Here is a 15,980-nt window from a genome sequence, read left to right as displayed (position 1 = left end):
CTTATTAAAATGTAACTAGCATGTTACACTTGTGTTTTTAAAGGTGGCTTCCCCAAACAATCCCAAGTTGTTCTTCCCACAGCTGCACAATCTCCTGCACCCCAACCCCCTGACTGAGCCCAGACCCTGCACCCAAACTCTCTCCCAGAGCCCAGCCCCTCTCCCCCAAACTCCCCCCACCCCCGAGCCTTAGGCAGGTGTGTGTGGGGTGTGGGGCAGGACTTAATCCCATTCTGGGCACCACCAAAAATTATACAAACCTGCCTCCCGTGTCCAGTCCAACCTTCTGCTGATGCACCTCAGCCCAGACCCATGCAGGGTTTGAAGCTTCCATTGCTTAAATTCCAGGACACTGAGGGATTTCAGCTCCCCTTTGCCCAGAGGGTACCTTCACCCCACTCCCAACCAGGTTCCTGTCCATGACATCACTGTAGGGGGCCTGGGTCCCGCTGGGTCTTTTCTCTCTCTGTGACAGGCCAGGGTGCAATAACTGGGGCATCTGAGCACCCAGGACCTTCTGTGGGGCTGCCATTCCCCTTCCCCTTCTCTGGTCTCATCTGTCATTGACTCCAGCCTTTTTTCTATCCATCGTCAGCACCATCCCAAGCAAACTGCACTCGCGTCAAAAAGACAAAGAGTCCTGTGGAAGCTTACAGACTAACAGACATATTGGAGCATAAGCTTTCATGGGTGAATCCCCACTTTGTCAGATGAATGTAGTGGAAATTTCCCAGGGGCAGGTATAAATATGCAGGCAAGAATCAGTCTAGAGATAAGGAGGTTAGTTCAATCAGGGAGGATGAGGCCCTCTTCTAGCAGTCCTGGTGTGAGCATCAAGGGAGGAGAAACTGCTTTTGTAGTTGGCTAGCCAGGCACAGAATTCCCACGACATTCATCTGACGAAGTGGGGATTCACCCATGAAAGCTTATGCTCCTGTACGTCTGTTAGTCTATAAGGTGCCACAGGACTCTGTCGCTTTTTACAGATCCAGACTAACACAGCTACCCCTGTGATACTCAAAAAGACAATGTCCCCTGGTGGGTGTGAATCACTGACCTCTCTCCTCCCTGAGCACTGACTGCCCTTCTGTTTCCTTGACTCTCAGTCTGTGCAGATGGGACCTTTCCCTCCAGTGCTGGAGGATTCGCCCTTCTCATCTACCCTTGTCCCAAGCAGCACAGCGGGTGGGAATCTTACATGTACCGAGGTGACTGAGGAGCAGAATCCGGCTCTAACCTTCCATGCAATTGGCACTTGCCCCTCACTGAGCAGGATTAGAAACTCCTGCAGGGAGACTGCTGGGCCACATCCCCTCTGGGCATGAGCAAAGCAGCAGGGTGAAGAAAGGAACTTGGAGATGTGGGGGAATTCAACCCAGGGCCTTATACGTGCATAGCATGTGCTCTACCACTGAGCTACATCCCCAGATGGACTGTGTTTGTTATGGGTTACACTCAGAGCCCTCCTGTTTCCAGAGCACCCAGTGGCCTAAGAGCAGCATGAGGGACACATTCCCTGCTCTGAGGGCCAAACCTGCTGTCCTGGAGGCTGCTGGTTCTTAGGGGTCACTTTGCAGCAGGGCCAGATTCGATGTGTGGGGCAGAGAGAGTGGGTGCCCTGGGCTCAGGGTGCAGAGATACACTCAGCCCTCTCCCCTGCATTGGGTGGGGGGTGCTGCCACCCCCTGCTGGAAGGTAATGGGAGGGGAGGGGCGCTGTGAGTCGCTCAGCACCTGACACTGGTGGCAGCAGTGGTGTGGGGAGCTCTAGGTGTTTCTAGGATCTGCTCTTTCCACCTGCCTGTGAAGTCCAGCTTTCCCCAGCACATTCACTGCGGTGCAATTGGGTCACTGTTTTCATGGCTGAACAGCAAAGAATCACTCCCAGTTTCCCTTCTATCTGCGGCAGGATTAGCCTGTGTCAGTGATTAATGAGGTGGCTCTTGTTGTAAATTGTTATTCATTCCCCACCTTGACAATTCACACAGTCCCTTTATTACTCAAATCCCCAGCACCTCGGTGATCCTGGTAGCAGGGGTTGGATCCTGAGATTTTCAGAGTTCTTTCCCCCTCCACCTGGAGTGAACTCAGCTTTTCCCCCATCCCAGACATTCCATGAAATGACAACAGGGGCATAAAGAAAGAGGGGAGGGAACATCTCATGGCCAGGGCTGGATGTGCCCAGAGCCCCCTGCTTGTCCATTGTTTCCATGGAATTTGGCCCCCTGCTTTGCACAAGGGACAGAGAAAGATCTTGCTGTTCCTGTGTCTGTGCAAAGAAAATTGTTCTTCCCTAGGAAAGAGAGGCGGGAAATGGTCCCTGACCAAAATGAAATAAACTCTCTATGCTCTTCGGCAGGTCATGTTTCTTCCTCTCTCTGAGCTTCAGTAAAACATGAAGAGAGACCAAACTGACATTTGCATCCTCTGTTAAGAGAGGAATTTCTCCTCTTCTATTCTACCCCAGGCAAGAAGAGGGGATAATAACCATTTAACGGATGTCTGCAAAGAGAAAAGTTTGGTCATTATAAATAGGACGATGATCGATTGGTCTCCATGTCCACTGACGGTAGGACAAGAAGTAATGGGCTTAATCTGCAGCCAGGGAGATTCTCGTTAGATGTTGGGAACAGCTTTCTAACTCTGAGTGTAGTTAAGCTCTGGAATAGGCTCTCAAGGGTGTCTGTGGAGTCTCTGTCCTTGGAGGTTTTTAAGAACAGGTTGAACAAACCTCTGTCAAGGATACTCTCCATATACTTGGTCCCATAGACAACCTGCTCTGGCTCTGGTTCCCTCCTTCTGCTCCCTGCCTGGGCCGGCTGCTGTGGGCACTTGATCCTACATGGCCCTGACGTATCGTCTCTGCTTGGCCCTGCCTCAGCAGAGAGGGCTGGATTTCATGACCTCTCCAGGGCCCTTGCAGCCGTACAGCTCTGTAATTCGATGCCATCGCAATATAATATAAAGAACAACAAAAGTTGTTGTTTATATTATAAACATACCCTTAGAACCCCGACCAGGGTTATTCTATCTACTACCTAAGATCCACAAACCTGGTAATCCTGGACGCCCCATCATCTCTGGCATTGGAACTCTCACTGAAGGACTGTCTGGATATGTGGACTCCCTACTCAGACCCTATGTTACCAGCACTCCCAGCTATCTCCGTGACACCACTGATTTCCTGAGGAAACTACAATGCATTGGTGACCTTCCAGAGAACACCATCCTAGCCACCATGGATGTAGAGGCTCTCTACACCAACATCCCACACGCTGATGGAATACAAGCTGTCAGGAACAGTATCCCTGATGATGCCACAGCACAACTGGTTGCTGAGCTCTGTGCCTTTATCCTCACACACAACTATTTCAAATTTAATGACAATATATATCTCCAGATCAGTGGCACCGCTATGGGCACCCGCATGGCCCCACAATATGCCAATATTTTTATGGCTGACCTGGAACAACGCTTCCTCAGCTCCTGTCCACTCACGCCCCTTCTCTACCTACGCTATATTGATGACATCTTCATCATCTGGACCCATGGGAAGGAGACTCTGGAAAAATTCCACCATGATTTCAACAACTTCCACCCCTCCATCAACCTCAGCCTGGACCTATCTACACGGGAGGTCCACTTCCTAGACACCACGGTGCAAATAAGTGGTGGTCACATTAACACCACCCTATACCGAAAACCTACCGACCGCTATGCCTACCTTCATGCCTCCAGCTTCCATCCCGGGCACACCACAAGATCCATTGTCTACAGCCAAGCACTGAGGTACAACCGTATCTGCTCTAACCCCGCAGACAGAGACCAACACTTAGAAAATCTCCACCAAGTATTCTCAAGACTACAGTACCCACATGAGGAAATAAGGAAACAGATCAACAGAGCCAGATGTGTACCCAGAAGCCTCCTACTGCAAGACAAGCCCAAGAAAGAAACCAACGGGACTCCACTGGCCATCACATACAGTCCCCAGCTCAAACCCCTCCACCGCATCATCAGGGATCTACAACCCATCCTGGACAATGATCCCACACTTTCACAGGCCTTGGGTGGCAGGCCAGTCCTCGCCCACAGACAACCTGCCAACCTGAAGCATATTCTCACCAGCAACTGCACACCGCACCATAGTAACTCTAGCTCAGGAACCAACCCATGCAACAAACCTCGATGCCAACACTGCCCACATATCTACACCAGCAACACCATCACAGGACCTAACCAGATCAGCCACACCATCACCGGTTCATTCACCTGCACGTCCACCAATGTAATATATGCCATCATATGCCAGCAATGCCCCTCTGCTATGTAAATCTGAAAAAATGGACAGTCTCTAAGGAAAAGGATAAATGGACACAAATCAGACATTAGGAATGGCAATATACAAAAACCTGTAGGAGAACACTTCAACCTCCCTGGCCACACAACAGCAGATTTTAAGATGGCCATCCTCCAGCAAAAAAACTTTAGGACCAGACTCCAGAGAGAAACTGCTGAGCTCCAATTCATCTGCAAATTTAACACCATCAGTTTAGGACTAAACAAAGACTGTGAATGGCTTGCCAATTACAGAACCAGTTTCTCCTCCCTTGGTTTTCACACCTCAGCTGCTGGAACAGGGCCCCATTCTCCCTGATTGATCTAACCTCGTTATCTCTAGCTTGCTTCTTGCTTGCTTATATATACACACCTGCCCCTGGAAATTTCCACTGCTTGCATCCGAAGAAGTGGGTATTCACCCACGAAAGCTCATGCTGCAAAACATCTGTTAGTCTATAAGGTGCCACAGGATTCTTTGCTGCTTCTACAGAACCAGACTAACATGGCTACCCCTCTGATACTTAACAACAAAAGTGAAAACACCCCAATCTAACATCTAACAATTCAGCGTGAACTGACATTCCACAGCACAAAGTGAGAACACGTAGGAGTGCAAAGCCTGACGATTCAGCGCCATGCAAATGAACGCCCCATAGGGCAAAATGACACACTGCAAAAGAGCTCAGCTCAAACCGACACAACACAAGGCAGTGCAAAAACCATACAACACGAAACAATGCGTCAGAGTGCAAAGTGACACTGTGCAAAACAGCTCAGTGTGGAATAACGACACAGCACAAACCCACACAACAGAATCATATAGAAAGGTAGGGCAGGGAGGGACCCCAAGAGTCAGGGCCAAGTATCCCTAGGCCACCCCGACAGGTGTTTGTATAACCCCTTCTTATAACCCTCCAATGAAGGAGATTCTGCAACTTTCCACTGGGCCCTCTGCCATGCAATCGACAACTCTTGGCTTGGCTTGTGGTTAAGGGCAAGTCTGTGGCTCAGAAAATCTGGATTCAGTTCCCAGTTTTGCCCTCTGAGCAAACATGGACAAATTGCACCATATCTTTGCGCTCAGTTTCTCCTTCTATAAAATGGGAACCGCCTCCCACACTTTGTCCATGTCCCCTGTGAGCTCTTGGCAGCGAGGACTCTCTCTCTCCCTGTGAGTTGTACAACTTCCGGCAGAATCAGGGCCCCCACCCTCATCAGGATCTCTGCAGTGCCTGGCACAACTGGAGCACCTGCTCTTGGTTGGGGCATCTGCAATACCCAGCACAGCAAGGGCCCCAATCTGGGAACCATACGATTTTTGTAAGTCCATTTATAGCCTTCAAGTTCAGCCAGAAAACATGGCCCAAGAGTCTCAGAAGAACCAAGAAAAAAATAACATTATTCCCAAATGGCAGCGTTTCTTAAACATAAGCAACCCTTGGGATTTTTTAGGCCTGACTCCTGGTTATTGAGTGTTGGATGCTGCATAGATAACGAATATTATAATTAATAACTATCTGCCCCGGTCATCATGGGGCTCTCTATTTATCATCTCGCAATGACTCTAGGTTCAACTTGCTCAGGTTAGAAAGAAAGATTTATTTATTTTTATTGTGAACCTGGAAATAGTCTCTGGTGTGCAAGTCAGAGCGGGATTATTTTGAGTTCATGCACCCTTATCACTAATGGAGTAAAGGAATGTACAAAGCAATGAAGCCTTAACATGTCATTTGCATCCTCAAGGCTTGTCTCTGTGGCAGGATCTCAAGGACACACAGAGATGTTACCCGGTGTCAGGAGGAGAGAGGAAAGCACTTTTCCTTGTGTATTTTCCCAGGCTGTTGTGCAAGGCAGCAGAGGCGCTTTAGAGCATTTTCTGTCACTGATTTTTTCACGTTGGTGTGGGAGGAAAGACTTAGACCTGCCCACTTTCTGAACGTGTGAATGGGAAGTGACCACGTGGTGAGTTAACAATGATGCTGTTGCACAGGATCTGACTGGAACTAGCAAACAAAAAGCCCTTACAGTGGAACTCTTGGGTGAATAGAATGAGCTGATTTGTGTTCAACCTTGGAAGGCAATAGACTGTTACATCAGTCAGAACAGCCTGGTTTGGTTTGTTTGGTTGGTTCATTGGTTGTTTTCCCTGATAAATTGCAGAGGTTTCAGAGAAGAGCCACAGGAACAATTAAAGGCTTGAGCAGGGAGAGAAGTTTAAAAAGAAACCGAACCTTTCCTGCGCCTGCCGGCTGTGACTGCTGAGGACATTTTCCTTCTCTGCTCCAGGGTCTCTCTTCTGCCAGATTCTCAGCAAGTCAGGCCCCCTACAGACTATGGCAGAGCAGTTTGGTAATAGGCTGCAGGACTCAGCATGTAAGAATGTAGCTGCTGTAGCACCTTGACTGTCCATGGGCCAAATCCTGCAGCCCTGGATAACCTCCCACTGATGGCGATGGGAATTGAGCCTTTGTAACTAGCTGCTGGTACCTGCAGTCTCAGCTATGGATTAAACTGGGGGCAAACACAGCTTCAGCCAAAGACGTGAAGGATATAAGAGCAAAGCTGGCCCTGGGGAGCTGCTGCAGTCCCATCACCACAGCTGGAAGGGAGAAAAGGAAAAACTCCCTAAAGTGCTGCGAGCAACACTGAGAAAAGGAAGTATCAGAGGGGTAGCCATGTTAGTCTGGATCAGTAAAAGCAGCAAAGAGTTCTGTGGCACCTTATAGACTAACAGACGTTTTGGAGCATGAGCTTTCGTGGGTGAATCCCCACTTCATCAGATGCATGTTAAAAACACTTAGTTTAAACTGGAACTGCCTGTTATTAAAGGCTGGTTTCCCCACGTCAGTTCCATAAGCTCTGCTAGAAATGCCCTGGCTTCTCTCCTGCCTCGGTGGGAACTGCAGGGCATCGTCCCCTGCTGCCCTTGGCTCCAGGCTGGTTTTTCTAGGGAGGGGAGGTGGAATTGATTTGTTCGCTGTTGAGAAGGGAGCCAGGCCAGCTCTCAGGGAACGAGAACTCCCAGCATCTTCCCAGCCCAGCCCAGGCTGCTGCCCTGTCCCAGCCTCTGTTCCCCTGGGGGCCCTGCGTGTTTGACTCTAGAGCAGGCCGGGAGCAGCAGCTGAGGCAGAGGACAGCCTGGGCCGGGCAGATAAGAAGGAGTTTAGCAAGCAAAAAGGTAAAATGGCAGCGGAGTATTGCCTTGGACTCGACGTCATTTCTCCATTGGTCTGTCTGCTTTGGGGCAGGGACAATAACACGTCCTGCTGCATTCGTTATTTCAAAGGGCAGTTTAGGATTTTCATTCTCACACACGGTGCACAAAGCAGGACTCAACCTTTGCCGTAAACTAAACGAGCTGCTCACAGATTCTGGCAGCCACAATGAGCATTCGGGTGAGAGCTCAGACCTGCCCCTGTCCCAGAGGGAGACAGGGGTCATCTGTGTGGGGACCGGACCATTGACCTACCTGCTCCTAACTCCCAAACTTTTAGTAACTCTGTTATCAGTGCCTGTGAGTGTAATTTAAACCATAGGAAAAACCACACTGGGCCAGACCAAAGGCCCAGCTAGCTCTGAATCTTGTCTTCTGACAGTAGCCAATAGCAGATGCGTCAAAAACCAGTCAACAAGGCACCACTGGGAGTTGAACCCAGGATTGCCTGTTTACGAAACAGATGCTTTAGCCACCTAAGCCGTGGTGCCTCTGGGTGCCAAAAACATAGTGTCTGCCCACACCTGACTCCCTGCCATCCCCACCAGGGCCTGACAAGCTTTGCTTGTGTTTGGATTCTGCAAAGCAGAGGAGCAGGTGAGGTTTTCCTTGCAAGTTGTGTGTGTGTGTATCTTTGGCCAGGTCTGCATTATAAAGTTATTTCAGCATCATTATATTGCTCAGGTGTGTGAAAAACACACAACGCTCTCTCGGTCGGCAGCTTGTGGCTGGTGCACACACTGCAATGCAACATCTGGTGACAAAATTGCCCTGTTTTGGTGACAAAATAAAACCACCTCGACGAGAGGTCTAGAGCTTTTTGTAGCAAAGTTAAAGTAACAGAGTAAATGCTATTGTTCATTATATCACCATAACCGGCCTTCCCCAGTATCCCACAATGCCCGCCGTGAACTCGCCTACCCTGCATTCCTGCTACAGAGCCATGGGCCCCTCCCCTTTCATAGCTCTGGGAAGTTCTCACAGCTGAGCCTGCTGCTCTGCTCCGGCAGCCAGGAGCAAATCACTGCCGTGGATGCTGCTCTCACCCGCCCTGCGAACACAGAGCAGGGTGGTGGGAACTTCCTTACATGGGGGGGCACCGGCATCTGAATGTGACACCCCCATGACACCCCTTCTCTCGAGGAGGCTCTTACCTTCTAAACAGGGACGTCTGTTTTCTAGTAAAATCACTAAAAGGGAAGGAGAAAACTCGAAAGAGGTTCCTCCTGGCGCTCACGTCCGTGAACCCGAATACTCTCTCAGTCCTCAAAGAGAGACCTGGAGAAGGAGACTTGCTGAAGCAAAGCCACAGGGGTCTCTGAGGTTTCCCTGGCCCCTCACCCCTGTCCTGCCTGGCTGATGTCAGCATCTCTCTGTGAGGTCACCACCTCCCCACCACCTTTGACCAATAGTCTGAGGTCCTGCAAAAGGCCTTTGTGATGTCACTGCCACACCCCTCCCTTGCTGTGCTAATGTCCTGCCCCTGCCCAGGCACTTTGGAGGTTTGAGCTGCTCCCTGTGGTCACCCCACTCAAGGAGCGTTCGTTCTAGGAAGCAAGTCAGTAGTTTGGATCATCTGCACATTTTGTCAGCTCACTGTTTAGCAGATCATTTATGAATATGTTGACTTGTCCTGGTCCCAGTACAGACACCACTAGTTACCTGTTTCCATCCTGAAAACTGACCATTTATTCCTACCCTTTGTTTCCTATATTTTAACCAGTTATTGATCTGCGTGAGGACCTTCCGGAGGTGAAAGTAAGCCGGTATGTTCCGGTACGGGGTACCGGCAAGAGCCAGTACGCTGTGCCAGCCCGGCCCAGCTTCCCCAGGCTGGTGATTTAAAGGGCCCAGGGCTCCCTGCAGCGGCCGGAGCCCCAGGCCCTTTAAATCACCTCCTGAGCCCCCCTGCCGGAGCCCCAGGGTGCAAATCACTGCCGTGGATGCTGCTCTCTCCCGCTCTGCCAACACAGAGCAGGGGCGGCAGAAGCTTCCTTCCAGGGGGGGGGGGGGGGCACCGTTGTCCGAACTGTGGCACCCCCATGACACCCCTTCCCTAAGGACCCCCACTCACACCACCTCTCCCCCCGAGGCCACACCCACAGACACCTCTTCCCCAAGACTGCACCTTCCCCCCCCTCCATCATTTGTCCTAACAGCCAGTAAAGAGTGGTGGGTCCATGGCCCTCTAAACCCCCTGTTCCAGCCCCCCTGACACAGAGCTAAGCAGGCAGCAGTGTGTGTGTGTGACAGAGAGTGCTGTGCTGAGCTGAGCCAGTGAGAGAAGGGGGCTGATGTCGGGGCTGTCCCCTGCCTCAGGACTGGTCGCTTCCAGCAGCTGTCTGAACTTAGAGACAGTGTGCAACACACTCACTCTTCTGCAACGCACACACTGTCTCCCCCCCCCCCCATACACACGCTCTCTACCCCACCACGCACATTGTAGTTGGAAAGCAGCTGGCAATCTAGTAGGATGCCCATGGAACAATGGGATAGAAACCTGCATCATGTGGTGCTGTACCAGCCCGTGAGGCATTGCAAACCCTTCCCAAAGCACCCTGCAGCCAGTTGCACAGTGGGATAGCTACCCACAGTGCAGTGCTCTCTGTGGCGATCCAAGAGATGCTAGCATGGATGTGCTCTGGTGACACAGGGTGGACATGCAAGAGCTGTTCAATTAAAACACTTTAACTAAAGCCATGTTACTCTTTCATGTAGACAAAGCTTGAGAGTGAGACAAGACCCAGCTCCATTGCGTAGTTGGCAGGATTTGAACCTGTACAGAAAGACCCCCAATGGATTTTTGGTCCATCACCTTAACCACTTGACGACAACTACTTACTTGATATGTGGCTCTCACTACACTCTAGTTCTGTTCTCACTGAGTGATCAATTCCAGTTGTTTCCTGAAACCAGCTTCCACAACACACACACTGCTGTGCCCTTGTGTAAGTGTGTCCATGGCTGAACAGCAAGAATTCCTGCTCATTTGCCTTCTGGCTGGAGCATGAGGAGAGTGCGTTTGTGGTTAATGACGTTGTTGTAGCTTGTTGTCCATTTCCTGCCTAGATCATTCAGACAGTCCCTTTCCCATCATATCCCCAGCACATCAGTGATTGCGATAGCAGGGGGCAGGTTTTCTCTGGGGCACTGAGCTTTGCCAGGGGATTGGTGGCTCCTTTCTTTCCTCACCCTGCAGTAAACTCAGCTTTTTATTCCATCCTTGATGTTTCAAGGAATAAGAACAGATGACCAAAGAAAGAGGTGGGCAGGGTGGGTCTCAGGGGAGGGGACAGAGAGGTGTGGGCGGTGGGCAGGTCTGGGGAGGGGGCAGAGAGGTGCGAGTGGTGGGCAGGGTGGGTCTTGGGGTGGGGCAGAGAGGTGTGGGCCATGGGCAGGGGTTTCAGGGGAGGGCAGAGAGGTGTGGGCGATGGGCAGGGCAGGTCTCAGGGAGGGGCAGAGAGGTGTGGGCGATGGGCAGGGTGGGTCTCAGGGGAGGGGCAGAGAGGTGTGGGCGATGGGCAGGTCTGGGGAGGGGGCAGAGAGGTGCGAGCGGTGGGCAGGGTGGGTCTCGGGGGAGAGGCAGAGAGGTGTGGGCGATGGGCAGGGTGGGTCTCAGGGTAGGGGGCAGAGAGGTGTGGGCGATGGGCAGGGCAGGTCTCAGGGGAGGGGGCAGAGAGGTGTGGGCGATGGGCAGGGTGGGTCTCGGGGGAGGGGGCAGAGAGGTGGGAGCAGCAGGCAGACCTTGGGGTAGTGGGTGGAGAGGCGCGAGGAGGCCTTGGGGGAGGAGAGGAGCGAGTGACCAGCAGGCCTCAACCAAAGAGCAGGGGTGGGAAGTGGCCAAACGGGAGTGAGGGCGGAGCACAGGTGGGGCCTTGGAGGGGGGCGAACAAGGGAAGGGGGTGGAGGGGGGAGACAGCACCACGGTCTGCGCAGGGGCCACCCACAGGATTCAGGGGTCCTGGGGCAAAACAATTTCAGGGGCCCCTTCCATAAAAAAAGTTGCAATACTATAGAATCCTGTATTCTCCTGGGGGCCCTGCAGGACCTGGGGCAAATTGCCCCACCTGCCCCACCTCTGGGTGGCCCTGCCCTCAGTTTGTCCTCGTAAGTCCCCTGCCCCCGAATCATTTTTGTTGCCCTCCCCTAGACTCTCTCCAATTTGTTTCTGTAGTGGGAGGGTGGGGGGAAAACTGGACACAATGCTCCAGATGTGGCCTCACCAGTGCTGACTAGAGGGGAATAATCACTTCCCTCCATCTGCTGGCAACGCTCCTACTAATCCAGCCCAATATGACCAGTTACCCATATTGCATGCAGACACAGCAATATTTGATACATTGGTTCCTGTCCATTCAGGAGGTTATTTCCCACCTATTCATAAATAATGAAGCTGCTCTAAGCAGAGGGGAGAGAGCTGTCCCATCCGTGCAGTTAATCTATCTCCCCGAGAGGTGGTAGCTATGTCACTGGGGGGAAGCTATGTTGGTGGGTGTGCAAGCTGTGGTGTCTCCATGTGTATATAAAGTTTAATCAAACCCCATTTTTAAAACCCCTGTGGTCTGGGAATAGAAAAGGAGCTCTCTGAGGCAGAGCCTGTCCTTCAAAATCCTTAAGGTCACTGACTTGCTTCTGCAAATGTCATGGGGGTATAGCTCAGTGGTAGAGTGTTTGATTGCAGATCAAGTAGTCCTTGGTTCAAATCCAAGTGCTCCCTTACAAACATGTTACTTCAATAAAAATAATTCTATTTTCAGGAGCTCCACTAAATAGGGATCCCTGAAATGAATGGACACACTCAATGTTTTCCTGTGCAAATGCATAAAAACCTAGCAAACAAGTCCCACGGCTGAAATCAGTTCCAATCCTCTAAGTGTCTAGGTTTGTTTTCATCAATGAAACAAAGGCCCATGAAGACACATTTGCAGGTCCTTGGCCTCCATGGGCTACAATGTGCAGAAGAACAAGAACCACATCCACTTGGGAGGCATGGACTAGTCTGTATTACATTTGGTAAGTAAGTTGCCATTGGGACTAAAATCTCTACTGGGGGTGGACAGGAGCCTGTTACAAAACTAAAATAACCAAGATTTACAAACTCCGTTACACATTCAATCCTCTGTGCACACGGCATCAACTGGGGCTCTAATAAATGGCAGCCTTCCTTTAACACAGATCGTTGTTCCTTGTAACTTTCAGATACATTCGAATGGCAGCTGTTCAGAGGTCATGTGCTGCTAGTTCATGAGCAGCAGCAGAGTCTCTGTACGTTTACCAACCGTAGAGCTGGGTGTGTCTGCATCCAAGTAACTGCAGAGTCAGTGTAGCACCAGACAGTTAATTGCACAGTCTCCCTTTCTGGTCTCATTGATCATTTGGGTAGAAACAGCAACGGTTTGGTGGGTTTTGGTTTTTCCCCTTTGTTTTCTCCTAAGGAATGTGTGATCTTGAGCATGTTAGTTTAAGTTCCCAGTGGGTCAGGAAAATTCCATCTCCTTGAAATAGCTGGGAAGTGACCTGTTTGTATAACCTAGAATAAAGGAGCTTTTGTAAAGCAGTTTCATCTTTAAATATGCTGGGATAAAAATAGTAAATAGTAAATTCCACAGCCAGACACCAGGCCAGGATCAATGGATGGGGCCAGGATCAATTAATTACAGAAGAAACAAACTCTTGGGAAGTAGCTGTAATTTGTCCCCAAACCTTTCCTTGTTCTCATATGCTATCAGGGATTCTCTTCTAGAGGGCAGAGTTAAGGTTATCTGGGCATGTACCCTCACTCTGTATTCCCTGTTTCTCCAGAGTTTGAGTTTTACTGAACTCCATGTTCTGGAAGGTAAGAGATAGTCACAGTCAAAGTTAACTCTCTGTTAACAAAGGTTTTGTTAGTGACAAATAATGAGACTAATCCCTCACTGCGGTAATTCCACTGACTTCAATGTGCTCTTTCCCCATTTCTAGTTCCAAAAAAATAAGCAAATTAAAACACTCTTGAGAACTAAAATGCTGTGAGAAAGTGGAAATTTTAGTAGCTCAAATAATTCAGTTTCTGCTGTGTCTTGTGCATGTGTAAATGGCACAACACGTTAATTTATAAGCACATCTTTCTTAATATCTTTAAATATTCTGTAGTACATTGACTAGATCAAGTGGGTTGTTCAATGCAGTGAGGTTTTCATGCATTGCCTAATACATATTTTTCATATTATGTAAATTAACACAACTCATTGAACACAAAATTGTGTATTTCATGCTGTGAACTGTGTCGGTAGCTCAAATTAATAGGTTTATTTTCTCTCTCTCTTTCTCTCTCTGTGAGGCACAATGAAATAATTTAGTGATGCTGGAAACGTTCCCTTCTCCTCCAGAACTGCCTTGGAATCACCTTCCCTTTGTAGATTAATCTGCCCCTGTGTCGCTACAAGGAAAATATAGTTTCTATGAAAAAAACACATTTTTTTTAATTAAAGGTACTGAAAGAGAATAGGTTACTCAGACATAGGTTAGGGGTTTGTTATAGAAGTGGGTGGGTGAGATTTCTGTGGCCTGCGTTGTGCAGGAGGTCAGACTAGATGATCATAATGGTCCCTTCTGCCCTTAAAGTCTCTGAGAATAGCCACATGAGGGTGACACATCAGGAATGCAAAGCAACAAATTCCTGGTTTGCACATTGATGGTGACAAGGGATTGAACTCGACTCCCCTCTTTTCACAGACACATTTGTTTTATTCTCTGAGGTCAAACATCAGTTTAAATGTTGTACTTAGTCCTCTGCCTTGTAGCTTCAACAGCCGCAGATGCAAGATGAGTTACTGCAGCCTAGACCTTGTGTCCATGTTTAGGTGGTTTTCACCTAAACGTTCAAGCAGCTCCCAGTAATGTCCCGAGCTCCCCAAGTCCCACTGACAGCTGAGCTCTTCCTGCCCACTGAGCCCAGCCCAGACCGTGGGTGGGGGGTGAGTTTGTACCCAAATAACTGACAGAGCAAAGCAAGGAGCAAAGAAATGTTTGCTTCGGTCACTAGGTCTCTGTTTCTATTGCTCGTTTGCTCTCTCCCCTTCCCTGATAAGGAGCAACAGTAAGAGAAGAAGAGGTTAAAACATGAGCTAGGTGGTGGCTGGGTTTGGATGACAAATTTAAAACCATCTCAGCGCCCTCTAGTGTGACACTGACACCATCAGATTCTCACCTTTCACTCACACTTCATTAATAACAGTTTCCCTGAACTACTTTGCTATGATGATTTCAATGGCTCCTACACCGATACCTGCTGCCCCGTCTGGCTGGTTAATTGCACTATTTGGAACCTGCTCCTAAAATTACACCCTTCCTGGGAGCAAGATTCAGAACTGCCCAAGGAAACCCCATTGGGTTTCAAGGGCAGCCCAGGCAGGGTGGCAAGGGGACAGCACAGGGATCTCAGAGCTTCTTCTTCCTCACAGAGAGAAGGTTAAGGGGGGCCACTAGTTATGACTCCTGGGTTTTAGTCCTGGCTGTGGCAGGAAAGGGGTGTTTAGTGGATTAGAGTTGGGGGCTTAGGAGTAAAAGAGGAAACATCTCCCTTTTCAGCTTCAATGCACATTGAACAAGAACATGGCTTCTCATCTCTTCGGTTTCAGAGGAGCAGCTGTGTTAGTCTGTATCCTCAAAAAGAACAGGAGTACGTGTGGCACCTTAGAGACTAACACGTTTCTTAGGTTCTGTTGCCACCATGTGGCCATTTCATTTCACTTCTTATTGTTAAAAAGGTTTGGGTACTTCAATGAGGCTAATCATCTAGTGGAACAAGCTCCGCAAGGGATGTGGTTAATTCCCCATCACTGCTGTGTGTAAATGAAGACCGCAGCTCTTGCTGCAAGACACCTGGTGTGTGGGTGTCTCTGTTCCCCCTTGAGAACCTCTGGTACATGGTGCTTCCATGCTCCCAGTTCAAGATCCCCATCATGTGGGTGCTCCCATCCAGGATCTCTGGTGGGTGTCTCTGTCCCCCACCCCATGAACTAGCTCCCGTGTGTGGTTTCCCCTGCCTGCTCCCATCCGGGAGCTGTGGCTGTCTCTGTTCCCTTTTTCAAGATCCATGTTGCAGGGGGGCGTCCCTCCCCCCAGGTCAGAATCCCCAGCGTGTGGGTGCTCCCATCCCCCCCTCCAGGCTCTGCAGGGGGTGACTGTATAAAAAGAGACCGTGTCTCACTGTCTTGCCCAGGCTACGCCGCAGGGGCTATTCACAGGCACGATCCCACTACTGATCAGCACGGGAGTTTTGACCTGCTCTGTTTCCAACCTGGGCCGGTTCACCCCTCCTTAGGCAACCTGGGGACCCCAAGCTTCCCCGGGATCACCATATTGATGCTGAACTTAGTGCGGACACCCGATCGGCACAGCCCCCTGCAGCCCAGAACTCCTGAGCTCAAGCGATCCGCCGGCCT

The 15,980-nt window shown here is 50.0% G+C and overlaps 1 non-coding gene and 1 pseudogene across 1 annotated transcript; one reads left to right on the top strand and one right to left on the bottom strand.

The window, feature by feature from the left end:
* The window catches only part of LOC120375680, a 1,085,709-nt pseudogene that overhangs the window by 73,243 nt on the left and 996,486 nt on the right, over positions 1 to 15,980 (bottom strand).
* TRNAC-GCA lies at positions 12,200 to 12,271 on the top strand. The gene has a single exon. It is a non-coding gene; the product is annotated as a tRNA-Cys (tRNA).

Source organism: Mauremys reevesii, linkage group 12, assembly GCF_016161935.1.
Source record: "Mauremys reevesii isolate NIE-2019 linkage group 12, ASM1616193v1, whole genome shotgun sequence".
In the NCBI taxonomy this organism is placed as follows: domain Eukaryota; kingdom Metazoa; phylum Chordata; order Testudines; family Geoemydidae; genus Mauremys; species Mauremys reevesii.
This window is presented reverse-complemented; position numbering and strand designations above follow the sequence as displayed.